This window comes from Bacillus rossius (assembly GCF_032445375.1).
Source record: "Bacillus rossius redtenbacheri isolate Brsri chromosome 4 unlocalized genomic scaffold, Brsri_v3 Brsri_v3_scf4_2, whole genome shotgun sequence".
NCBI lineage: Eukaryota > Metazoa > Arthropoda > Insecta > Phasmatodea > Bacillidae > Bacillus > Bacillus rossius.
In genome coordinates this window covers 47,585,562-47,611,209 of record NW_026962011.1, presented here as the reverse complement: position 1 = coordinate 47,611,209, position 25,648 = coordinate 47,585,562, and the positions used below count along the sequence as shown (strand labels likewise).

At 34.8% G+C, this 25,648-nt stretch overlaps 1 protein-coding gene across 1 annotated transcript in view; it reads left to right on the top strand.

The window, feature by feature from the left end:
• The first annotated feature begins 475 nt into the window (after positions 1 to 475).
• LOC134542487 (ATP-binding cassette sub-family C member 10) overlaps positions 476 to 25,648 on the top strand; it is an 84,803-nt gene continuing 59,630 nt past the window's right edge. The window contains exon 1 of the mRNA XM_063386817.1: positions 476 to 738. The gene's annotated coding sequence lies outside the window, so the exon portion shown is untranslated. The remainder of the gene's footprint in view (positions 739 to 25,648) is intronic.

The window sequence follows — 25,648 nt, the reverse complement described above, 5'->3', positions numbered from 1 at the left end:
ACCTGAAGTAGTTCAGGGTCCCGTGTAACCGCGCCCTAATAGTCAATTAGGTTAGGTTAGCTACATTATAAATACTTTAAAACATTGTGGACGGTTGATTTGGTTAGGATAGCTACATTAAAGATACTGTGAAATCATGCAAACGGTTTCCTAGCGCTGGATAGCTACATATTAAAAAGTTATTCGCTAAGAAACCATAAAATGATTTTACAGTATTTTTAATGTAGCTATACTTACCTAATATAACCAACCATACACTAAACAGTCTATGGTGGCTTTTTTTTATACTGGAGAGAAAAAACGCGCGCGTAAAAATAAAAAAATAAAAGCATCCAGGGGGTAGGCGCTCCCGATCGGCCAACTTCGGAAAGGCTCGGCATTTGCAGCCAGTTGCAGGAAGTAGCGGTGCTGCCGCTAGACTCTTGTCTTAGGCTTGCCGTGCTTTCGTACGTTGGCGTGTTGGTGGGGCGGGAGGGCGGAGGGTGAAGTTGACAGATAGCCAATGGCCGCCGCGGATGACGCGTTCGCTGCTTCGCGATTATAAGTGTGCGTTACGTTTCGGGATGGCAAACTGGACGGTTTTTTTTTTTACCCCGAAGTGACGAGCCTTCAGAATCGGCGAGAGCGTTGACTTGCGTCCTACAGAACTGGGTGCAGTTGGTGCTACATCAGTGTGCTTGCTGCCCTGGCAAGCAAACACCCGGAAGAAGAAAACTTCTAGAAGCTACGGACTCGAAAGTAAGTGTTGGCCGGCCATTTCATATACAAACCCCCCCCCCCCTAGTGCTTTGCCTGATCGTGTCTGTTCCGAAGTATTTGTGATTTCACAAGTACACTGAAGAGAAAATCGACACGGTTATTTTGTCTTGGTTTCGCTACGCCGTCGTGGAGTGTATTTAAAATTCCCCCCGGAAATGGACTTGAACGTAATGATCAGCAAAGAAAAGCCGCCATTTTCCGGACCTGTTTAACGGTATTTTTTTTAAATAAACATTTTCTTTTGCACACGCGAAAGTTCAAATGACTTGATTTAAAAAAAAATCATGTATTTGTCTCCGCCTGGGCGTAATTAATTAATTCTTAATGTCTAGTATTTTAACAGGTTGCCGTAATGCTTGGTGTTTTTTTTTTATATTTTCTGTAGTCATATTTTAGACGCAAGTTTATAATGGGTTTAAGTCTTATTAAAAAGTGTGTTTTTGAGAACTATTCAAGGCCATTTGCATTTTTTTTGCTGTAAGAGAAGTTATTTGTTTTATAGTAAATGTTAAAAATATAATTTTGAATTTTTTAAAATGCTGTTGCTTATCCGTACACCCAATTTTGTCTGCTGAGATTTTTTAACATAAATATCGATTTCAGGTATAGGTTTTCTGGCACCCTAGAAGACTCTAGAGATAATTTTTTTTATTTGTGCGGCAGTTAGAAAAAAATCGGTTGATGTGTGCGACGCCATTGCGTAATGTAGATTCCCTCAAAGCGCTGCAGATTTTAGCACTGCCTCAGAGAAAGGGCAATGGTAAAAGAAGGTTTTCTTTACATTATCCTTGAGTTAAATACGAATAAATTAAATTTAAATAACGTCCTATGTACTAAGCATGATTTGCCTACACATTCTGGATGCAAGCCATACAAATATCCTGCTTCCGTCAACAAAAAACGTATTTGGAATGATTAAATGTGCATTACTCAATAACGTTCTATTACTGAAGCAGTTTTAGATGAAATTTGGATCAGAGGTAGGCCGTTATCTGGATTTAAGTAAAGGCTATGATATCGTTACGAAATTTCACTCCTAAGGGGCAAGTAATTATAAACATAAAGGGGCGTGGTCATAATTATTTCATAATGTAAATTATCTTGTTGATAGTAACAAAAGAACACAACTAAATCTTCTTATGAACTCTTTTAATCTGATCTCTGTTGTTAATTTTGCAACTAGGATTTGTGAAAATACTGAAACTGCTATCGACAATATTTTTATTGATAAATCTCAAAGTGATAAAATTATGGTAGCTTCTGTTGTGAATGGCATATCTGACCATGATGCTCAAGTTATAGAATTACATCATAAATTAGTAAATAGTTCTAATTGTATAAAAAATTCACGCAGGAAAATAAATAAAGAAACCATTGAGCAATTTAAATTATTACTTGCAACTGAAACATGGGATTTCTTAGAAATAGTAAATGATGCCAACATTCAATTTAATTGTTTTCTTAACACTGTTTTAGTATTCTTTGAGACATGTTGCCGTGTAGTAACTGTAAACACGTCTCAGCGAAAGGTAAATTCATGGATAACTAACGAAATAAGAAATGATTGTAAAATTAAACGTAACCTATATACTACAGCTAGGGTATCTAATCTTGATAAAGACAAACTGCTATACAAACATTATAGTAAGATTCTTAATAAAAAAATCTTAGCAGCAAAAAGTAAATATTTTCATAAAATTATCTCTAATTCTTCTAACAAGATTAAATCTATATGGGATATTGTTAAAACAGAAGTATCGAGACATCCTAATAAAAATGATAAGATATCCCTAAAATTAAAAGAATCTACTATTGAAAACCCAGTTGATATTTCTAATGCTTTCAATAAACATTTTTTAAATGTTGCAAATCACTTAGTAACTAATCTTCAATCCTCTCACGACCCTTTAGAGTTTGTCCAAAATGCTTTTTCCAAAAAATTTCCTAAAATTCAATTTTCCCTTGTAACTCCTCATGAAATAAGTTTAATCATAAAAAAACATGAAATCAAAAACTTCTCATGGTTATGATGAGCTTAGTAGTAAAATAATCAAGCAGTGTTCTGATCAATTATCTAAGCCTCTCAGTTTAATTTGCAATATCTGTTTAATTACAGGTACTTTCCCTGATAGGATGAAATACGCTGTAATTATTCCATTACATAAGAAAGGTGAGAAAACTAATATCGAAAACTATAGGCCAATTTCGTTATTGACTACATTTTCTAAGATCCTTGAAAAAGTCATCTATAGGAGATTACTTGATCACTTAGACCAATATCAAATATTAACATCATCACAGTTTGGCTTTAGGAAGAAAAAATCTATTGATGAAGCTATATTCAACCTTGTAAATACTATCCAAACAGCATTAGATAATAAACTTCATGTAGTTAGTATATTTTGTGACCTAGCAAAAGCCTTTGACTGTGTCAATCATATTATACTGATTAAAAAATTGGATTTTTATGGTATTGTTGGTCAGCTTCAAAAACTTCTAATCTCATATTTATACTACAGACAACAAAGTGTAATGTTAGTGGATACCTGTTCCAATAAAAAGTTTGTCTCTCGCTCAGGATGTATAGAGCATGGTGTGCCTCAAGGTTCGGTATTAGGTCCCTTGCTCTTTCTTTTTTATGTTAATGACTTACCACATATGCTTGATGTAAGAGCTTCTGCTATTCTGTTTGCAGATGATACTAGTATCATAATACAAAATCTGTCTCGCACCCAGTTAATTGAGGAATCTGAAAATGTACTCAAACTAATGATTTCTTGGTTTAAGTCTAATAAATTAACTTTAAATTTTGATAAAACAAATTTTGTTAACTTCATAACAAGAAACCAAATGTATGAAGATATTAATATTTCTTGTTTAAATAAAAATCTACATCAGTCTCATTATGCGAAATTTCTGGGATTAATAATTGATGAAAAAATAAATTGGAAAAAGAACATTGAGGTATTATGTAATAAACTAACATCTGCATGTTTTGCTCTTCGCTGTATGGTTGGGAAAGTTGATGTTGAGGTTATGAAATTAATGTACTTCGGGTATTTTCACTCACTAATGCAATATGGTATACTTTCATTGGGAAATAGCTCGGAAGCTTTTAAAGTTTTTATAATACAAAAAAAAAAGCCATAAGGATTATTTGTAATAGCAAGCAAAGAGATTCATGCAAACCACTTTTTAATAAACTATGTATTCTCCCATTGCCAAGTCAATATATCTTTTCAGTTTTAGTGTTTTTAAATAAAAATCTGAATATTTTTAAGCCAAATTCAGCAATACAACCATACGAAACTAAAAAATGTGATGACTTGCATATAACTCGGGCAAGAACTACTTTACAGCAGAAAGGCATATACAATACTGCTTTGAAGTTATTTAATAATCTTCCATTAACTTTAAAACAACTATGTAAAAGTAAAAGTAAAAATTTTAAATATAAATTAAAAGAATATCTTATCTCAAAAACATTTTATTCTGTTGATGAATTTTTAAATTGTATTGATAATCATAACTTGTGTGTTAACATCTGAATTGTATATATATATATATGTATATATATATAATAGTTATGTTATGTGTATATTTGTGTGTTTATGTATAAAATATCATGTGTACGGACACCTTAATATTATATGTGTACAATACATGTATGCTCTATCCCTTTAATTGTGATATGTGTATATAATCATGATATTGTTTATAACTTTTATCTTACTATGTTATGGATTTATTTTTTATTTTGTATTGTATTGTATATACTGACATGTTCTACACCATTGAGCATTTGCTCATTCATGGTCGACGGAACGTAACTATAAATAAATAAAAAAATAAAAAATAAATAAAAATAAACATTCAATTCCTTTTAGGCTATCTTGGAAATTTGCTATTTTGTGAATCAAGGCGTAGGTACTCTTCATCTCTTTATAAGACAAGAATTCATTGAATTACAAATATGACATTTCATTTACAAAGATAACCCATGTTAGCCCAGGCCACAAAAAAAAAGTTACAACACTCATTACTCGCCAGACATGTGTAACATCTAACCTTGGTTAACGAGCCAATTCATATGTTCTCACGTTGAAAATAAACTTATAATATGAAACAATTACTCAAAATTTAATTCTTTAATTTTATGCCGAGTGTGGTAAAAATGTAAAAGCCATTTCCCCGTTTTAAAACTTGACTATAATTACTGTTAACAAGATGATAATAACCTTACCTAACTGAAACGAACCTAATCCCAACCACCCAACCCAGTTTATGTTAGGTAAATATATATTTTTTATATTCCTACAGTTTTTCTCAAAGTCAATACATCTGATGCGCTTCGGGTGGTTTCGTAACAGCTACGATGCTGTTCTTCCGCACGGTGTGAGCAAGTGTGTAGTGGCTTCATTGTGGTATTCAATTCCGTGCGAAAATTTACTCACATACCACCAAGGACGGGGAGAAAAAAATTATTAAAAATAGCGCAACTACAGAAAGCACAGTAGTTTTCCTGAAAAAAAAAAAAAGACCATTACGTAAGACATAAGTAATAAAAACATGCAAATTAATGTCAATCGAAAAGAAAAAAAAATCTGACTTGCGTCAAAAAACAGAATAAAAATAAATGTATGTTTAATTGTAGGTTATTGTGTCAATCTTGGTAATAAACATAAAAACATATTTATACGTGGGTCCGACCTATTTTCAAGATTTATGAGACTTCCCGGCAGAAAAAACACCCTGATTACGCATTTCCGATCATTTCACTGCCGTTCCATTCACGAGACTACTTCTACCAAATGCCGTATACCGAGAGCTGAAATGTTTACACATCAAATTCGAAAGCAAAAAAATTGGTTGTCTGTAAAGTCGGTTTACGGACGATAGTTTAACGTGACGTCATAACAAAACATTGATGAAATGATTGCATACTTTTATGAATAAAATTGAATCATTTTTATTTAATTATCACTATTTTGTATGGATACAAAGAAGGAGTGAAATTAAATCCACAATTTAATTGATAAATTTACTTTTATTTGCACTCATTAATTCAAATATGTTTATTACTTTAACAGAAAGATTATTTTAACTATAACTTTTATACATGTTTGATATTTAACTTCTTCCAATCTGTGTTATTCTGTTAAGAATAGGACGATGTTAGGAAAAGTAGGAAACGAATGGGAGTGTTTCAAGTTTAATGTGCCTCGATAAATCAAATCGATGGTTGTTCCAATCGAGTGGAAGAGAGATAGATGCGGCGCAAGCGTACAATGAGCGTAACGAGACAATGTGCGTAACGGGACACTTTTTCGTGCGTGCAGCCGGCGTTCATCGATTTATTAGACGTCACGTCAAAAAAAATTAGCCTACTGTAAATTTTTACGTTAGCATTATTGAATTCCGTAACAAGACGAACATAAATGTTTTACTTTACTCGGTACAAGACGAATATATATATATATAAGTATATATATTTTTTTTACTTTTCCCGGATTCTATATGGCGAGGATAAAGCGATTATCAGGTGTTATCATAGATACAGACGTGCATATATGATGCTGAGAGCAACAGAACGCCGCATAAATGAACATAAATCAAACGCAGTCAATTATGGGTACCACAGCGAATTATTCATTAAATTAAAATAAAATAAAAATAAAATTAAAATTAAAATAAAATTAAAATTAAAATAAAATTAAAATAAAATAAAAATTTAAAGTAAAATAAAATAAAAATTAAAATAAAATTAAAAGTAAAATAAAATTAAAATAAAACATTTTTATTTATAAAAAAAATTTGCACCAACGCTGTCGCCAAGCTACAGGCGTAGAGAGAGTGAGTGAGTGAATCCCATGCATGAGTGGTGGGGGTAAGTACCTGCGTACGCAGAGCATGTTCGCGAAGCATGACCTCACGAGAAGCAATGCAGTGGAAGCATTTAGCTGGGGGCTTTGTTCTACGAGGACGCATGGCACGCAGCGTGTCGGTGACACGTCTGGACGCATGTACGCACTCGTGAAACGCAAAGACCCCCGAACAGCTAAAACATGCGAGTAGCCGCGCTTCCGTGTAACCATCGCCGAGCGATTCATGCGCTCTACGCTTGTCACGCCCATGCAAGGTCCTGGTGCATGTGTGAGTGTGTGAATATCGACTGCATGAATGCTCAACTTTTTAAAGAAAGATTCACATAGTTGATTACGCGACGCGCGACGTCACACGATGCGAGTGCGCTGACGCACGTTGTCTTGCGTATTTTTTAGTTAAATATACGTAAAAAGGAAGAAATTTAAGTGTTGTATATGTTTTTTTTTTTTTTTTTTTTTTTTTTTACATTTTCGGTGGTACCCAACGTTGTCGGTTTAGACTTACGTTTAAATATTCTTTTTAAAAAAAATAAAGTTAAGTACAATTCAAAGGGAATATTATGTATATTATGCTTAACTACACTAATAGTTAACTTAAAAAATATGTATTATTTTACTTATTTGAAAAATTGGGTTGTTTACCCTCTCTAGAAGACGGACTACGGACTGACTTAAATTTTTTTTTGTTTGGTAAAATATAAATGATTTAAAATTCTTGGTAGTGTAGTACTGTAGCAGGAAATATATCCTTTAAAATGTGTCCTACACTCGGGTATCCTGCGAAACTTCGCGTCACACTCGATGCAGAAGGGGTGAAGTGTCGTGAAATTCTCTCAACGAGTATATCGACGAAACAAGCGGTGAAAGGGTGTGAAAAAAAATAATAATTGTGCTGTCATGGCGCGGGATTGAATAGATTCCGGTGGGTGGTCCAATTTATCTCCCCTCGATGGTATTCATCCATTTCGGTCTCCGTCTCGTGTCTCAACGTCTCGCGACGCGTCTTGATACTTCTCCGACAGGCTGTATCCTTAGAAGCGGAGTCTGTAGGCATGGTCCTCTGGCATATCTTCACCTCCGACCAGCAGCCGTCGTCCTAGCTGTTTCACTGTGGACACACTTATTATAAAAAGAAAATGGAAGTAAAACCGTTTGATGTGTAATACTTCAGCTCGCCTTACACGGCATTTTGTGGGAATAATTTACTGAACGTAAAGAAAAATACGTACCCACGGTACTGCTTTCTGTGGCTGGCGGCGCGAACTGAAAGTTCACAAAGCCAAAGGTAAACTTCATTTCATTAACTGTTTGATGAATTTTTAACAAGATAGGGGCGGTATTTTTTATGAAATTCCTTGTAGAAAATCAGGTTCTTAGCCGTGATTTATTATTTGTTTTTTTTTCTTTTATAGGAACCTTTTTATTATACAGTTTAATCTTTTCGTTCTGAAAATCGAATGATTGAATAGTGAGGTAGCTGCTCCTGCAACGAATTCTAGCGGCGGGTGCGGAAACTACGTGTGATCAGCGTCAATGAATGTAGTTGAAAAAAATAAATTGGCGTGAATTTATCAGGCTCGACATTATTTTGAAGAATTCTACGTTAAATTTCGTTTACGAGTTTAGATTTATATAGTGTTTTTGCAACATGTGAACACATGAATTTGCTTGTTACCAAGGTTAGATGTTACACATTTCTGAGGAGAACTGAAAAAAACACTCTCCCCTTTTTTTTTTTAGATTTAATCTTTTACTATTACACCAACAATTCTCTCGTGATTAATGGCTTTCTAGAAGTGTTATGGATTTAGTTTATAGCATATTTTATTTCGATTAGTCTAACCATTACTGCAAGGGGTTTAAAAATTACTGGGTAGAATTTAAAATATATATATATATAACTCCATTAGTAGGTACACTATCAAATTCGTTCAAATTGTTTGTAAATCTTATAATTTTTTATTTAAAACTTTTGTCTGAAAATTAAAAAAAAATACGAACCATTGTTCCAGGGTGGTTAAAAAATAAAGTTGTAGAATTTAAAAAAAAGTCATAAATTACTTACCGTGTACACTGTTAAATCCGTTCTGTTTAATTGTAAAACCTTAAATTATCTACAGTTTTCGTCTGAAATATTTTTTATGTGACCAATCAATGTTACTAGGTGTAGAATAAACAAGGGTTGGAGAAAAAAAATCGTAACTCCCTTCGTAGACACAACATTTAATTCGTTCAGATATTTTGTAGAGAACAGTTAAAAAAAAAAAAAAGTTGAATACAAAGTTAGGCATAGAACTGTGGAGTGTACATTTTCTCTTTCTTTACTACCTGATGACTGACTTATTTAATTTGGTTACGTTTGTATAAAACTGCTGATAAAAAATTTATTTATATGTTTCTGTGAAAGTGTAACTCGTTGGAAAATTTTCCGATTTAGCAGAAGCTTTTCCGGTGAGTTACAGTAAAAATATTTCCACAAATAATTTTTTTTTTTAACTGTTATCTCTAGTTGTAAGTCAGATGGAGGCGATGTCCTCCGAAAGTAGATCTACGATAGAACAAACGGGGCGGGGGCACCTTCAGGCACAGACACACATCGCTAAGGGGCTCCGAGCACGAATCAGGTTATAGGATTGAACATTACATCACAGCTGGATACCTCCCCCTCCCCCCCCCCCTCTTTGCTCGACCCTGACACGAGCCACTCTCTCCGGAGAATGATCGAATTACATCGAAGCTTTGAGTATATATACTGTATAGAAGTCGCGAGTGGATATAGGATTTACTCTACGTTTTTCAGGAGCGTATGATGAGCAGCTTGGGAACTTCACCGCTGCAGGGCGCTGCCGTAACGCCCTGTATCGTCTTAGGTTGTTGTTTACACGTTAGAGCGCAGCACTGTCGCCCGCTGTCATTCCCCGCACCCCCCACCCACTGCAGCTCAAGGTCGTTCAACGGGAGGGGGAAGGGGTGTATGAAGAGTTCGACACTTGTCCGCTAGGGACCACCACAAGTCGATGCCCTAGAGATGGTGGCGATTGCGGCGGTGGATTAACCAACTACCTCAAAACCGTATTAGAAAATTTTTAACCTGGGCTGGCGACTTCTATACAGTATATATATTCAAAGGTCGAAGCTGCTGAGGTCTATGGAACAGGTGGAGGGGTGAAGGTGAATGAAGGTGTTGGAGGGGGGGGGGTAAGGGAGCGTGAGAGGTTGCACAATGAAGTTATAAAGAAATCATAAACGATGCAACGCGGGTCCGTAGCGATGTGACCTTCGGCATGAACCTTCTTGTCCCGACGAGGCCCGACGAGGTACTATCTCCCCTCTTCCCATAGGCCGAGCCCACTCCACGATGAATAAAAGCATAACGACAAGTTGTTTCGGGCCGAAGCCCGGCCTAGCCTCAACAACCTCCACCGCCTGGGACTGAACCCGTCAGGGTGTTCCCAGGAGCACTAACTTTTCTTCTTTTCCTCCGGATGTCACCGGATGTACGATGGCATCTGGATGTTTGGCCTTTTGATGTTAACATATGCCGTGATTCGGATGGTTTTATACCATTTCTTTAGCCTCAACCAGAAAACAACTTAAACCTTTCTGTTTGAGCCGCCGTGCCCGCAGCCAGAATATAGCTTTGTCCAGTTGGTTATGAATCCTTGGCAATTGCATCAATGCTTTGTTAAAACACGACGGCTGTTGGTAAAAACACTACTGTCACTCCGCGTGGGGAGTAACATGACGACAATGATTTCCCTTCAAGCCGGGGTGGGGGGGTGGAGGGGGGGTGGTTCAGGGCATTAAGGCAACCTTGCTCACGGGCTACTTGGTCTCTTGTCTCACCACGCAGTCGCATGAATGAGCCGTCACCACGTGGCGCCCCTAATGCCACCTCTCGGTTGCCCGTGTGAACGAATAAGCCTCAAGAGGGGAAGTAGTTCGACCACGGCCATCACCAGCCTATTGGAACAAACGTTCCACTTTAAAAATAGCACACGTGCAGAAATTCTGAGCGTATCTGGTTTTGTACTTTAAAATGCAGCATCCACGTCAACAAAAAAAAATGAGACAAAACAATTTGCTCTCACACCTTATCACCCGCAAACCTTCCCTCGTGACATCCTGTTGAAGTAAGGCACCGGAAGTGGCGTGTGGACAACCGAGTCGCAGGAACATGCGCACGAAGCAAGGAACTATGTTGTTAGGAACACTAACCGCATTACGTTTAATGTAAATTTATTTATTTTTTCACTGCGTAACAACCAAAAACATTACTACCATAAAAATGATTTATCTTTTGTTACCTACAAATATTACAATCATGCATAGCAGCAAATTTATTAGTGCTGAAAATTTTAACGTCAGTTTCTATTGCAGAAAAAAAATAATTGCACACGAGCACATGCTTATTTAATTGATAAAAAAATAATTTAATTTCAGCATAAATTATCCCAAAGTATATAATATTTTGCCGTTCTAATCAAAACGCCACTACGTTAATACACAATTCCATAAATTCTTAACTAAGGATGTTCGTAAATATTATTTTTTATTTATGTTATTACTTTTAAGAATTGTTTTATGTTTCCCTCAAATTCGAAACTTAAATTTCGATGTTGGTATTTCTCAACCGCGCAGTTCCTTTGGTGGTCATGTTCCGCCCGTGCAGTTGCGTTGTGTGTGTTGTGTTTGTGTTTATTATTTTTTTTTTGTTGTTGTCAGTGTTGTGTGTTTTGTGTTTTTGTTTTTCATGTGTTGTTTAGTTTGTGTTATTTTGTGTGTGTTGTTTTGTGTGTGTTGTTTTGTGTGTGTTTTGTGTGTTGTGTGTAGTGTGGTGAGGATAAGGTGCAGTAAGTTTTGATGTGTTTGTGGTGTTTTTGTGTTTTATGTTGTATGTTTGGTGTTTTATCTTATGTTTTTGTGTTATGCGTTTTGTGTGTTGTGTGTTCTAGGTGTTGTTGTGGTGAGTGTTTTGTGTGTTGTGTGTGAGTTTTGTGGTGAAAGGAATGTGGTGTGATGTGTGCGGAGTGTGATGTGATATTGTGGTGTGCGGAGTGTGGTGTAATATTGTGTTGTTTGGTGTGATGTGGTGTGTGGTGTTTGTTGTAGTGTGTATTGTTTGGTGTGTGATGTTTGTTGTGGTATTAGATGTGGTGTTGGTGTTTGATGTGTTGTGTGGTAAGGTATGTGGTGTCTCGTGTGTGTTTTGCGTTTTATGTTTTGTGTTGTGAATTTGGTGTCTTTTGTGTTTGGTGGTTTATGTTTTTATGTTATGCGTTTTGTGTTTTGTGTGTCTTGTGTGTTTTAGGTGTAGTTGTGGTGTGTGTTTTGTGTGTTGTGGTGAGTTTTGTGGTGAATGGAAAGTGGTGTGATGTGTGCGGAGTGTGGTGTGATATTGTGGTGTGTGGAGTGTGGTGTGATATTATGTTTGGTGTTTTTTTTTGTGTTTCGTGTTGTGTGTTTTGCATTTTATATGTTTTGAGTTGTGTGTTTTATGTTTTGTGTTGTGTTTTTGTGTTTTGTGTTGTGTGTTTTGTTTCATGTTTTGTGTTGTGTTTTGTGTTGTGTTGTGTTTTGTGTTGTTTTGTGTTTGGTGTTGTAAGTTTTTTTGTGTTTTGTGGTTTTTTTGTGTTATTGAGTATTGTGTGTTGTGTGTGAGTTTTGTAGTGAATGGAATGTAGTGTGATTTTGTGTGCGGAGTGTGGTGTGATATTGTAGTGTGCGGAATGTGGTGTGATATTGTGCTGTGGTGTGTGTTGTGTGGTGTGATGTGATGTTTGTTGAGGTGTGTGTTGTTAGATGTGGTGTGGGTGTTTGAAGTATGGTATGGTGTGTAAAGTATGTCGTGTTTTGTATGTTTTTATGTTGTGTGATGTATGGTATTTTTGTTAGATGTGATGTGTGTGGTGTGTGGTGTGGTAAGGAATGTGGTGTGTGTTGTGTATGGCGTGGTAAGGTATGTGCTGTCTTGTGTGTGGTATGGTATGTGGTATGGTATGTGGTGTCTTGTGTGTGGTTTGTGGTGTGTGGTATGTTATGTGGTGTCTTGTGTGTGATGTGTGGTGTGTGGTGTGTGGTGTGTGGTGTGTGGTGTGTGTTGTGTTTTGTGTTTTGTGTTGTGTGTTTTGTATGGTGTGTGTTGTGTGGTGTGTGTTTTGTGTTGTATGAGTTAGTGTCTTATGTGTTAGTGTCTTATTTGTTAGTGTCTTATGTGTTTGTGTCTTATGTGTTTGTGTCTTATGTGTTTGTGTCTTATGTGTTTGTGTCTTATGTGTTTGTGTCTTATGTGTTTGTGTCTTATGTGTTTGTGTCTTATGTGTTTGTGTCTTATGTGTTTGTGTCTTATGTGTTGTATGTGTTTTGTGTGTTGGTGTTTTGTGTGTTGGTGTTTTGTGTTGTCTGTTAGGTAGTGTGCTGGGGTGTAAGTAGTGAATTTGGTGTGGTGTGGTGAGTGTTTTGTGGTGTGATTTGGTGTGTGGTGTGTGGACTGATGTTTGATGTGGTGTGTGGTGTTTGCTGTGCTGTTGGATGTGGTGTGTGATGTGGTGTGTGATTTGTTTTGTGGGTGTTTTTTGTGTTTCGTGTTGTGTGTTTTGTGTGGTGTGTTTTACATTTTAGTGTTTTGTGTGTAGGTGTTTTGTGTGTTGGTGTTTTGTGTGTTGGTGTTTTGTATGTTGGTGTTTTGTGTTGTCTGTTGTGTAGTGTGCTGGGGTGTAAGTAGTGAATTTGGTGTGTGGTGTGGTAATTGTTTTGTGGTGTGATTTGGTGTGTGGTGTGTGGACTGATGTTTGATGTGGTGTGTGGTGTTTGCTGTGCTGCTGGATGTGGTGTGTGATGTGGTGTGTGATTTGTTTTGTGGGTGTTTTTTGCGTTTCGTGTTGTGTGTTTTGTGTGGTGTGTTTTACATTTTAGTGTTTTGTTTGTTGTGTGTTTAATTTGTTGTGTGTTTTTGTGTTATGTTTATTAGTGCTGTGTGATTTATGTGTTGCGTGATTTATGTGTTGTGTGTTTTATCTGTTGTGTGATTTATCTGTTGTGTGATTTATCTGTTGTGTGATTTATGTGTTGTTTGTTTTTTGTGTTGTGTGTTTTTGTGTTGTGTTTTTATGTGTTGTGTGTGGTGTTTGCTGTGCTGTGGATGTGGTGTGTGATGTGGTGTGTGATTTGTTTTGTGGGTGTGTTTTGTGTTCCGTGTTGTGTGTTTTGCGTTTCGTGTTGTGTGTTTTGCGTTTCGTGTTGTGTGTTTTGTGTGGTGTGTTTTACATTTTAGTATTTTGTGTGTTGTGTGTTTAATGTGTTGTGTGTTTAATGTGTTGTGTGTTTTTGTGTTGTTTATTTGTGCTGTGTGATTTAAGTGTCGTGTGTTTTATGTGCTATGTGTTTTATCTGTTGTGTGTTTTATGTGGTGTGTGTTTTATGTGTTGTGTTTTATGTGTTGTATTTTATGTGTTGTGTGTTTTATGTGTTAAGTGTTTTATGTGTTCTATGTTGTATGTGTTTTAAGTTGAATGTGTTTTATTTTTTATGTGTTTTGTGTTTTGGTGTTTTTAATGTTGTGTAATGCGTTTTGTGTTATCTGTTTAGTGTGGTGGGTTTATGAAGTAAGTTTTGGTATGTGGTGTGGTGAATGTTTTGTTTTGTGATGTGGTGTGTGGTGTGTGGACTTATGTGTGATGTGGTGTGTGGTGTTTTCTGCGGTAATAGATTTGGTGTGTATTTGTGTTGAGTATTGTGTGGTGTGTGTTTGGTGTTTCGTGTTGTGTGTTTTGTGTTGTGTTTAGCATTTTATGAGTTTTGTGTGATGTGTTTTATGTTTTGTGTGTTTTATGTGTTGTGTTTTTTGTTTGTGTGTTTTATGTTTTTGTGTTGTATGTGTTTTTGAGTTGTATGTGTTTTGTGGGTTGGTGTTTGTAGTGTTGTGTAATGTGTTTTGTGTTTTATGTTTTTTGTTTTTTTGTGTTTGTGTTTTATGTATTTGTGATTAAATGTGTTTTGTGATTATGAGTTTTTGTTTTTGCTGTGTGTATTGTGTTTTATGTGTTTTTGTTTTTAGTTTTATGTGTTTTGAGTTTTATGTGTTTGTGTTCTAAGTGTTTGTTTTTATGTGTTACTGTTTTATGTGTTTGTATTTTATGTGTTATATACCTTTATGTATTTTGTGATATATGTATTTGTTTTATAAGTGTTTTGTGTTGTATATGTTTGGTGTTTTGTGTTGTGTTTTTTGTTTGTGTTTGTTTCAATTTTATGTGTTTGAGTGTAGTGTTTTTTATATTTTGTGTGTTTTTTGGGTGGTGTTTTATGTGTTTAATGCATTGTGTGTTTTGTGTTGTGTTTTGTATGTGTTTAATGTTTTTATGGGGTTGGTGTTTTTAGTGTTGTGTACTGTGTTTTGTGTTTTATGTTTTTGTGTTGTGTTTGTGATTTATGTGTTTTGTGTTTAATGTGCTGTGTGTTTTGTGTTTTTGTTTTATAGTTTTATGTGTTTGTGTTTTATGCGTTACTGTTTTATGTGTTAATGTTTATGTGTTTGTGTAATATGTTTTTTGAGATTTCTGTATTTGTTTTATATGTGTTTTGTTATATATGTGTTTTGTTTTGTATCTGTTTGATGAGTACATGTTTTTTGGATGTGTTTTATGTGTTGTGTGTGTTGTTTTAATTTTTGTGTAATGTGTTTTGTGTGGTCTGTTGTGTAGTGTGGTGGGGTGTATGTAGTGAATTTGGTGTGTGGTGTGGTGAGTGTTTTGTGGTGAGGAAGTGCATGGTGTGTGGGCTGATGTATGATGTGGTGTGTGGTGTGTGGTGTTTTCTGTGGTGTGTGTGTTGCATTTTATGTGTTTTGTATTGTTTGTTTTATGTGTTGTGTATTTTATGTGTTTTTGTTTAATTGTTTTGTATTTTGTGTTTAATGTTTTGGTGTTTTTAGTTTTGTGTTGCTTTTTGTGTTTTGTGTGTTTTTGTTTTATGTGTTTGTGTTTTATGTGTTTTGATTTGTATGTGTTTTGTGTTGTATGTGTTTTGTGTTGTATGCGATTTGTGTTGTATGTGATTTATGTTGTATGTGTTTTGTGTTGTGTGTTTTTGTGTTGTGGTTTTATTTGTTTTGTATTGTATGTGTTTTGTATTGTATGTGTTTAGTATTGTATGCATTTAGTGTTGTATGTGTTTTATGTTTTATGTGTTCATGTTTTAGTTTTGTGTAATGATGTTTTGTGTAATGATGTTTTGTGTAATGATGTTTTGTGTTTTGTTTGTTAGTGTTTTATGTGTTAGTGTTTTATGTGTTATATGTTTTATGTGTTTTGTGGTTTGTGTTGTAAGTGTTTTGTGTGGTAAGTGTTTTGTGTGGTAAGTGTTTTGTGTGGTAAGTGTTTTGTGTGGTAAGTGTTTTGTGTGGTAAGTGTTTTGTGTGGTAAGTGTTTTGTGTGGTAAGTGTTTTGTGTGGTAAGTGTTTTGTGTGGTAAGTGTTTTGTGTGGTAAGTGTTTTGTGTGGTAAGTGTTTTGTGTGGTAAGTGTTTTGTGTGGTAAGTGTTTTGTGTGGTAAGTGTTTTGTGTGGTAAGTGTTTTGTGTGGTAAGTGTTTTGTGTGGTAAGTGTTTTGTGTGGTAAGTGTTTTGTGTGGTAAGTGTTTTGTGTGGTAAGTGTTTTGTGTGGTAAGTGTTTTGTGTTGTATGTGTTTTGTGTTGTATGTGTTTTGTGTTGTATGTGTTTTATGTTGTATGTGTATGTGTTTGGGGTTTTTAGTGTTGTGTAATGTAGTTTTGTGTTTTATTTGTTAGTGTTTTATGTGTTAATGTTTTATGTGTTTGTGTTTTATGTTGTTTGTTTAATGTGTTATATGTTTTATGTGTTTTGTGATTTATGTATTTGTTTTGTGTTGTTTGTGTTATGTGTTGTATATTTTTTATGTTATTATGTGTTTATTTTTACGTGTTTATTGGTATGTGTTTATTTCTATGAGTTTTGTGTGTAGGTGTTTTTAGTTTTGTGTAATGTGTTTTGTGTTGTCTGTTGTGTAGTGTGGTGGGGTGTATGTAGTGAATTTGGTGTGTGGTGTGATGAGTGTTTTGTGGTGTAATGTGGTGTGTAGTGTGTAGAATGATGTGTTAAGTGTGTGGTGTTTGCTGTGGTGTTGGATGTGGAGTGTGATTTGGTGTGTGTTTTGATTTGTGTGTTTTGTGTTATGTGTGTATGTTTTGTGTTGTATGTTTTAAGTGTTGTGTTTTTTGCAATTTATGTTTTTTATGTGTTGTTTGTTTTATGTTTTGTATGTTTTATGTGTTATGTGATTAAGTGTTCTGTGTTTTATGTTTTGTGTGTTTTATGTTTTGTGTTTTATGTTTTGTGTGTTTTATGTTTTGTGTGTTTTATGTTTTGTGTTATATGTGTTGTGTGTTTTATAAGTTGTGTTTTTATGTGTTGTATGTTTTATGTGTTGTGTGTTTAATGTGTGTTGTGTTTATTGTGATTAATTGTTTGTGATTTATTTGTTTTGTTATTTAGGTGTTTTGTTATTTATGAGTTTTGTTATTTGTGTTTTGTGTTGTATGTGTTTTGTTTTGTATGTGTTTTGTGTTGTATGTGTTTTGTGTTGTATGTGTTTTGTGTTGAATGTGTTTTGTGTTGTATGTGTTTTGTGTTGTATGTGTTTTGTGATTTGTGACTATGTGTTTGTGATTTATGTGTTTGTGTTTTAGGTGTTTTGTGTTGTATGTGTTTTGTGTTTTATATGTTGTGTTTTATGGGTTAGGTGTTGTGCATTTTATGTTGTGTGTTTTATGTGTTGCATGTTTTATGCATTGTGTGTTATATGTGTTGTATGTTGATGTTTTAAGTGTTATGTTGATTAGGGTTTTGTGTTGTCTGATGTGTAGTTGTGTAGGGGTGTATGTAGTGAATTTGGTGTTTGGTGTGGTGAGTGTTTCGTGGTGTGATGTGGTGTTGGATGATGTGTGTGATGTATGTGTGTTTGTTTTGTGTTTTGTGGTGTGTGTTTGGTGTTTAGTGTTGTGTGTTTTGTATTTTATGTGTTTATGTGGTGTTTTTGTGTTGTGGAATATGCGTTGTGTGTTTTATGTGTTTTGTAGGTTGATGTTTTAAGTGTTGGGTAATGTGTTATGTGTTTTTTGTGTTTTTGTTTTATGTTTTTGTGATTTAATGTGTTTTGTTATTTATGTGCTGTGTGTTTTGTGTTTTATGTGTTTTTGTTTTATGTGTTTTGAAATGTATGTGTTTGTGTTCTATTTTTTGTGTTATATGTGGTATGTGTTTTATGTGTTTTATGTTGTATGTGTTTTATGTAGTTTGTGTGTTGGTGTTTTTAGTGTTGTAATGCATTTTGTGTTGTCTTTTGCTTAGTGTGGTGGGGTGTATTTAGTGACATAGGTGTGTGCGGGTGAGTGTTTTGTGGTGTGATGTGTGTGGTGTGTGGACTGATGTATGATGTGGTGTGTGGTTTTTGCTGTGGTTTTTGATTTGTTGTGTGTTTTTTGTTTCGTGTTGTGTGTTTTGCATTTTGTGTGTTGTGTGTTTTATGTGTTTTGTTTTATGTGTTGTGTGTTTTATGTGTTGTGTTTTATGTGTTGTATGTTTAGTTTTTAGTGTTGTGTTGTTTATGTTTTTATTTTTCTGTTGTGTAGTGTGGTGGGGTGTATTTAATGAATTTAGGGTGTGGTGAGTTTTGTGGTGTGTGGATTTTGTATGATGTGGTGTATTTTGTGGTGTATGGTGTTGGATTTGGTGTATTTTGTGGTGTATGGTGTTGGATGTGGGGTGTGATGTGAGTTGTTTTGTGTGTTTTGTGGTTTGTGTTTCGTATTGTGTGTTTTGAGTTTCGTGTAGTGTGTTTATGTTGTGTGATTTTGTATGTGTTTTGTGTATGTGTTTTGTGTATGTGTTTTTTGTGTTGTGTGTTGTGTGTTTTATGTGTTGTGTGTTTTATGTGATTTGTATTGTATGTTTTTTGTATTGTATGTTTTTTGTATTGTATGTGTTTAGTGTTGTATGTGTTTAGTGTTGTATGTGTTTTATGTTTTATGTGTTCGTGTTTTAGTTTAGTGTGATGATGTTTTGTGTTTTATCTGTTATTGTTTTATGTGTTTGTGTTCTATATTTTGTGGTTTATGTTTTATGTTGTATATGTTTTTCTATGTGTTTTATGTTGTTTGTGTGTTGGTGTTTTTAGTGTTGTAATGCATTATGTGTTGTCTTTTGCGTAGTGTGGTGGGGTGTATTTAGTGAATTAGGTGTGTGCGGGTGAGTGTGTTGTGGTGTTATGTGTGTGGTGTGTGGACTGATGTATGATGTGGAGTGTGGTTTTTGCTGTGGTGTTTGATTTTTTTTTGTTTCGTGTTGTGTGTTTTGTGATGTGTTTTGCATTTTGTGTGTTGTGTGTTTTGTGTGTTGTGTGTTTTATGTGTTGTGTGTTTTATGTGTTGTGTGTTTTATGGGTTGTGTGTTTTATGGGTTGTGTGTTATATGTGTTGTGTGTTTTGTGTTGTAAGTTTTATCTGTTGTGTGTTTTGTGTGTGTTGTGTGTTTTGTGTGTTGTGTGTTTTGTGTGTTGTGTGTTTTATGTGATGTGTAATTTTTTGTTGTGTTTTTATGTGGTATATGTGTTGTGTGTTTTAAGTGTTGTGTGTTTTGTGTGTTGTGTGTTTTATGTGTTGTGTGTTTTATGTGTTGTGTGTTTTATGTGTTGTGTGTTTTATGGGTTGTGTGTTATATGTGTTGTGTGTTTTGTGTTGTAAGTTTTATCTGTTGTGTGTTTTGTGTGTGTTGTGTGTTTTGTGTGTTGTGTGTTTTATGTGATGTGTGTTTTTGTGTTGTGTTTTTATGTGGTATATGTGTTGTGTGTTTTAAGTGTTGTGTATTTTAAGTTATGTGTGTTTAAGTGTTGTGTGTTTTATGTGTTGTGTGTTTAATGTATTGTCATGATTTATGTTGTGTTATTTGTGTTTGGTGTATTATGTGTTGTGTGTTTTATGTGTTTTTGTTTAATTGTTCTGTGTTTTGTGTTTTATGTGTTTTATGTAATATGTGTTGGTGTTTTTATTGTTGTGTGATGCGTTTTTTGTGTTTTATGTGTTTTTGTTTTTAATTTTGTGTAGTGTGTTGTTTATGTTTGTGTTTAATGATTTTGTGTTATGTGTTTGTGTTTTATGTGTTTGTGATTTATGTGTTTTGTGATTTATGTTTTTTTGTGATTTGTTTTTTGTGTTGTATGTGTTTTGTTTTGTATGTTTTATGTGTTGTATATGTTTTGTGTTGTATGTGCTTTGTGTTGTACATGTTTTGTGTTGTACATGTTTTGTGTTGTATGTGATTTGTGTTGTATGTGATTTGTGATGTGTGTGTTGTGTGTTGTATGTGTTTTATGTTGTATGTGTTTTATGTTGTATGTGTTTTATGTTGTATGTGTTTTGTGTGTTGGTGTATTTAATGTTGTGTAATGCATTTTGTGTTGTCTTTTGCGTAGTGTGGTGGGGAGTATTTAGTGAATTTGGTGTGTGGTGCTCTGAGTGTTTTGTGGTATGATGTGGTCTGTGGTGTGTGGACTGATGCTTGGTATGGTGTGTGGTTTTTGCTGTGGTGTTGGATGTGGTGTGTAATGTGGTGAAGTTTGGTTTGTGTGTTTTGTGTTATGTGTGTGTGTTTTGTGTGTTTTTTGTTTAATTGTTCTATGTTTTACTGTGTTTTATGTATTATGTGTTGGTGTTTAAGTGTTGTGTAATGCGTTTTATGTTTATGCTGTTTTGTAATTTTTATGTTTTTATGTGTTTGCGTTTGTTTTATGTGTTTGTGTTTTATGTGTTATTTGTTTTATGTGTTTGTGTTGTATGTGTTTTGTGTTGTATTTTTATGTTGTGTGAGATTTATGTGTTTTGTGTGTTTGTGTTTTTATTTTTGTGTAATGTGTTTTGTGTTGTCTGTTGTGTCGTGTGTTGTGTGTAGTGAATTTGGTGTGTGGTGTGTTGAGTGTTTAAGGTGTGATGTTGTGTGTAGTGTGTGGACTGATGTGTTAAGTGTGTGGTGTTTGCTGTGGTGTTTGATGTGGTGTGTGTGTTTTGGTTTGTGTGTTTTGCGTTACATGTGTGTGTTTTGTGTTTGTTTTCTGGTGTGTGGTTTGCATTTTATGTGTTTTATGTGCTGTGTGTTTTATGTTTTTTATGTGCTGTGTGTTTTATGTTTTTTATGTGTTATGTGTTTTATGTGCTGTTTGTTTAAGTGTTTTTTGTTTAACTGTTCTGTGATTTGTGTTGTATGTGCTTTATGTTTAGTGTTGTGTAATGCGTTTTGTGTTTAGTGTGTTTGGTTTTTATGTGTTTAGTTTTATGTGTTTGTGATTTATGTGTTTGTGTTTTGTGTTTTATGTTTATATGTTTTATGTGTTAAATTTTTTATGTGTTTTGTGTTGTAATTGTTTTGTGTTGTAATTGTTTTGTGTTGTAATTGTTTTGTGTTGTAATTGTTTTGTGTTGTATGTGTTTTATGTTGTATGTGTTTTGTGTGTTGGTGGTTTTAGTGTTGTGTAATGTGTTTTGTGTTTTCTGTTGTGTAGTGTGGTGGGGTATATGTAGTGAATTTGGTGTGTGGTGTGGTGTGGTGAGTGTTTTATGTTGGGATGTGGTTTGTGGACCGATGCTTGGTATGGTGTGTGGTGTTTGCTGTGCTGTTGGATGTGGTGTTTGATGTGGCGTGTGTTTGGTGTTATGTGTTTTGTGTTTCGTGTTGTGTGTTTAGTAGTGTGTGTTTTACATTTTAGTGTTTTGTGTGTTGTGTGTTATATGTGTTGTGTGTTATTTGTGTTGTGTGTTTTAGGTGTTGTTGTGATGTGCGTTTTGTGTGTGTGTTGTGATGAATGGAATGTGGTGTGATGTGAGTTGTGTGGTGTGAATTTGTAGTGTGCGGAGTGTGGTGTGATATTGTGTTGTGAGGTGTGAATTTTGTGGTGTGTATTTTGTTTTCGTGTATATTGTTTTTGCATTTTATATGTTTTGTGTTGTGTGTATTATGTGTTTCGTGTTTTTTGTGTTTCGTGATTTGTTTTATGTATAATGAGTTTTCTGTTGTGTTTTGAGTTTTGTGTTGCGTGTGTTTTTTGTTTTGTGTGTGTTATTTGTTCTGTTGTGTGTGGTTTGTGGTGTGTGTTTTTGTGATGTGTTTTGCATTTTGTGTTTTATGTGTTGTGTGTTTTATGTATTGTGTGTTTTATGTGTTGTGTGTTTGTGTTGTGTGTTTTATGTGTTGTGTGTTTTTATTTGTGTTTTATGTATTGTGTGTATTATGTGTTGTGTGTATTATGTGCTGTATGTAGTATGTGTTTTATGTTTTATGTGTTTTATGTTTTATTTGTTTTATGTGTTTTATGCTTTATGTGTTTTATGTTTAATGTGTTTTATGTTTAATGTGTTTTATGTTTAATGTGTTTTATGTTTAATGTGTTTTATGTTTAATGTGTTTTATGTTTAATGTGTTTTATGTTTAATGTGTTTTATGTTTAATGTGTTTTATATGTGTTTGTTTTATATGTGTTTGTTTTATATGTGTTTGTATTATATGTGTTTGTATTATATGTGTTTTATGTGTTTTGTTATTTATGTGTGTTGTTGTATGTGTTTTGTGTTGTGTGGTGTGTTTAGTGTTGTGTTTTTGTGGTGTTTTTTTTCTGAAGTGTTTTGTATTTTGGATTTGTGTTATGTGTTTTAAGTGTTGTTTGTTTTATGTGTTGTGTGTTTTATGAGTTGCATGTTTTATGTGTTGTTTTTTTGTGGCCAGTAGGGCCACATTTTTACGTGTAATTTATTTTTGTTGCTGGTCTCTAGTTTTATATGGTTTTTATTTCACGTATTTTTACGCCTTTTTTAATTAATGTTAATTTATCTGTAAATTTTTTTTAAATTATATTTGTTTCTGTTAATTAGTTATACGCCGTTTGGTAGCTATCGATTATGAGTTTAAGAACATCGATTGTGTTTCACGTAAATACCACTTGGCGAGCGCCCGGCGGTTGGCTGATGACGTCAGACTTTCGGCTTGCCGGGATTGAAAATCAGCTGGGGTCGCGTGGAGTGTGTGGCGAGCGACCGTCGAGGACAGAGCCATGTGACGGCGCGGACTGGTGTGCCGGACGGCAACGGGCGACGAAGAGTATGGGGGTGGAGGCTCCACGCTGGGTGACAGGGCAATGGTTTGCCCTGTGATACTGAACTTAAGGTAAAGAGAGGCCGCAATTTTGATTTTTACCCTCGTGGTGCTGCACTGGTTTTTGGCAAACCTAGTGAACTGTGTATTTTCCCATACTAAATTTTATTTGGACGGAACTTTTATTAGCCTGTTTGGTGAAGAGGCCCATTCGTTTCACACGTTGTTCCAGTGTGGGATTTTTTAAAAAAGGTCGCCCGTTTGCCTGTAGTTGTAATAAAAGTATAAGTTTGGAAGAAACGAAGTTTTTGCAATTTGTTTTTGAGACTTTGTCTTCGGAATTTGCATACTTAAAGTTGGCTTTAGCTAATATAATCAGCTTGTGCAGTATTATTAAAAGTATGCGATCTGTATTGGACTACATGCGCAGCCTGATGTTGGTTGGTGCGGGCATTCTACGTTTTTATGAAATCATTGGCAAGTTAATAAAGAAGTAAGACTTTGTTTGAAGCAGATGATAAATACTTCTGTGGTAACATAGTTATGTTACGTGAAGAGTTTTTACTACATTTCCCTTAAAAATAAGATAATTTTTTTTTTGATCATCTTTCACGCCTTTGTGAATTCGTACCTATGGCCCGGCGTGGCATTAGACTCTGGAGTTGGTGAGGAAGGTCAGGAAGCCAGCGCACGCCTAGGATATTAACTTTGTTTTTTTGGCAAGTATTTAGCAACGAACATCAGAAGAAAGACTAAACTGTTCATTGAGAGTTTAAGAACTTTATTTAAATAAATTTTTTGTACTTCAGTTTTATTATTGTAGAATTTTTATATATTTGTATTGATTGTCTTGTTTGATTTTTGGTATTAGGGCAGTCAGTAAATTTTTATATTTTATAGTGGCCACGCCTCACGCCCTTATATATTTTTATACTTGTTGTTATCAGTATTTATATTTTTATGATGTTTTAAAGGTTATTGTTAGTATCGCTAATGGGGATAAGATGCTGCCATTATTAGCGTCAGCTTTTGTAACTAAGCTTGTATGGTTATGTATAGTAAATACTATTTTTGCAAATTTCTATTTTTTAATAACATACGTCCAAAGTCTTGCCTCTTGTTTGTTTAATGGTTACTCTGCTATTATATCCTTTGAAGTTTTTGGCCTGACCCCTGGGCAGTGGTGTGGGGAATTTATATTGTTTAGCTTTTTATGCCTGGTTTTAATATTTGTTTTTTCCCTTCGCGCCCAGAGTGAGTCGGGGACGCAACCCCTCTTCCAATTAAGGAGGAAGAAGGGTTTCAACCTGCGCCACTCTGCTTGGCAGAGACTTTGGACTTTTGGGATTTTGCTGACTTCTTTGATTTTTTTAATAATGGCAGTTTCTTGGATTTATAAACTTCCCAAAGAACAGGTATACGCTAATTTGCAAGCAGCGGGAGTAGAGAGTGGTCTGGAGGATGACATTGATACCTTACGCAGGAAATTAAGTACCCACATTAAAGAAGGGAGGAAAAAACCTGTTGAGGAAAATGTGGAGAATTCGGAGATCAGCCAAGTAAATTCATTGAATACTGCTATGCAAAGTAAATTACTTTTTAAGGAACTGGATAGGTTGCCATCTTTATGCCCCGGTGGGCCAAGAGATTTAATAAAGTTTTGCTTGGGGGTAGATAGTTTGAAAACTAATTGTTGTTTACAAAACGAGCAAGAATTGTTAAGGTGTATTTCGACTAAATGTAGCGGGATCGCTAGAGACGTGATTACGTCAGGTATAAATAAGTCTGTTGGATGGTCGGTAGTGAAAGAGAATTTGTGGGAATATTTGTGCCCTAAGAGGGTGAAGAACGATCTAATTAAGGAATTGATTTTCCGTTTTTAACGGGAAAATGAAAGTACCTTAGAATTTATACAGGATATTAGAAATCACGTTAATGTATTTGGTCTGCAGTTAGATGATCACCGTTTTGTAGCTATTATTTTGGAAAATCTAAATCCTGCCATCAGACACGAATGCGCATTTATTGGCAGACCTAATAGTGTGGAGGAACTCAACACTTGGGCTATCCAGGTTGATAATATTTTTTACGCTAAATGTGAATTCGATAAGTGTAAAGGCAAAATCAATTTTAAACCGGTTTGTTTTAAAACGCCGGGTAATAAAAAAAGTGATAAGACTTGTTTTAAGTGTAATAAGGTAGGGCATTTTGCTAAGGATTGCTCGGTTTCGGAGGTAAATAAATTTGTTTGTGGTTTTTGTGGCAAAAATGGTCATTCAGAAAAATTTGGCTTTAAAAAGAAGCGGGAGCAGGATCAGCACTAGGAATTTTAGTAGTCATTTAGATTACCAGTGATGATTTTGATTTTTTTCCTGTGAGGTTATAGTTTTTATAGTTTTTTGCTTTAGTTTGCAACCTCCGGGTTGTCAGACTTTGTTTTTTTTTTTTTTTTTTTTTTTGATCTTTAGTTTTTGATAATTTTTGAAAGAGAAGGTTTCGTCTAATACGTTTCGGATTTGACTTTGGAGCTTGTTTGTTTGTTTTGGCATTCTTAGATCCCGTTTGTTGGGTTTGTGATGTTTAGCTTGTCTTTTCCGTTTCTTGTCGGAAAATCCTTCTCTTGTTTTTTTTTTGAGCGTTGAAATTTTTGGCTGAGACTTTGGAGGCTAGTTTTCCTTGTTGCTGGTTTGTTTGTTTGAGTTTGGGCTGGTTTGTTGGATTAGAAGTTTTTGTGAATACTTTTTCTCCAAGTCCAAGGGTTTTTTTTGACGCTTTAGTATTTTTAAGATTTTCTTTGCTGTTTAAATTTTTTTTGTTCATGGCGGAGGTTGTGGCCGGTAGGGCCACATTTTTACG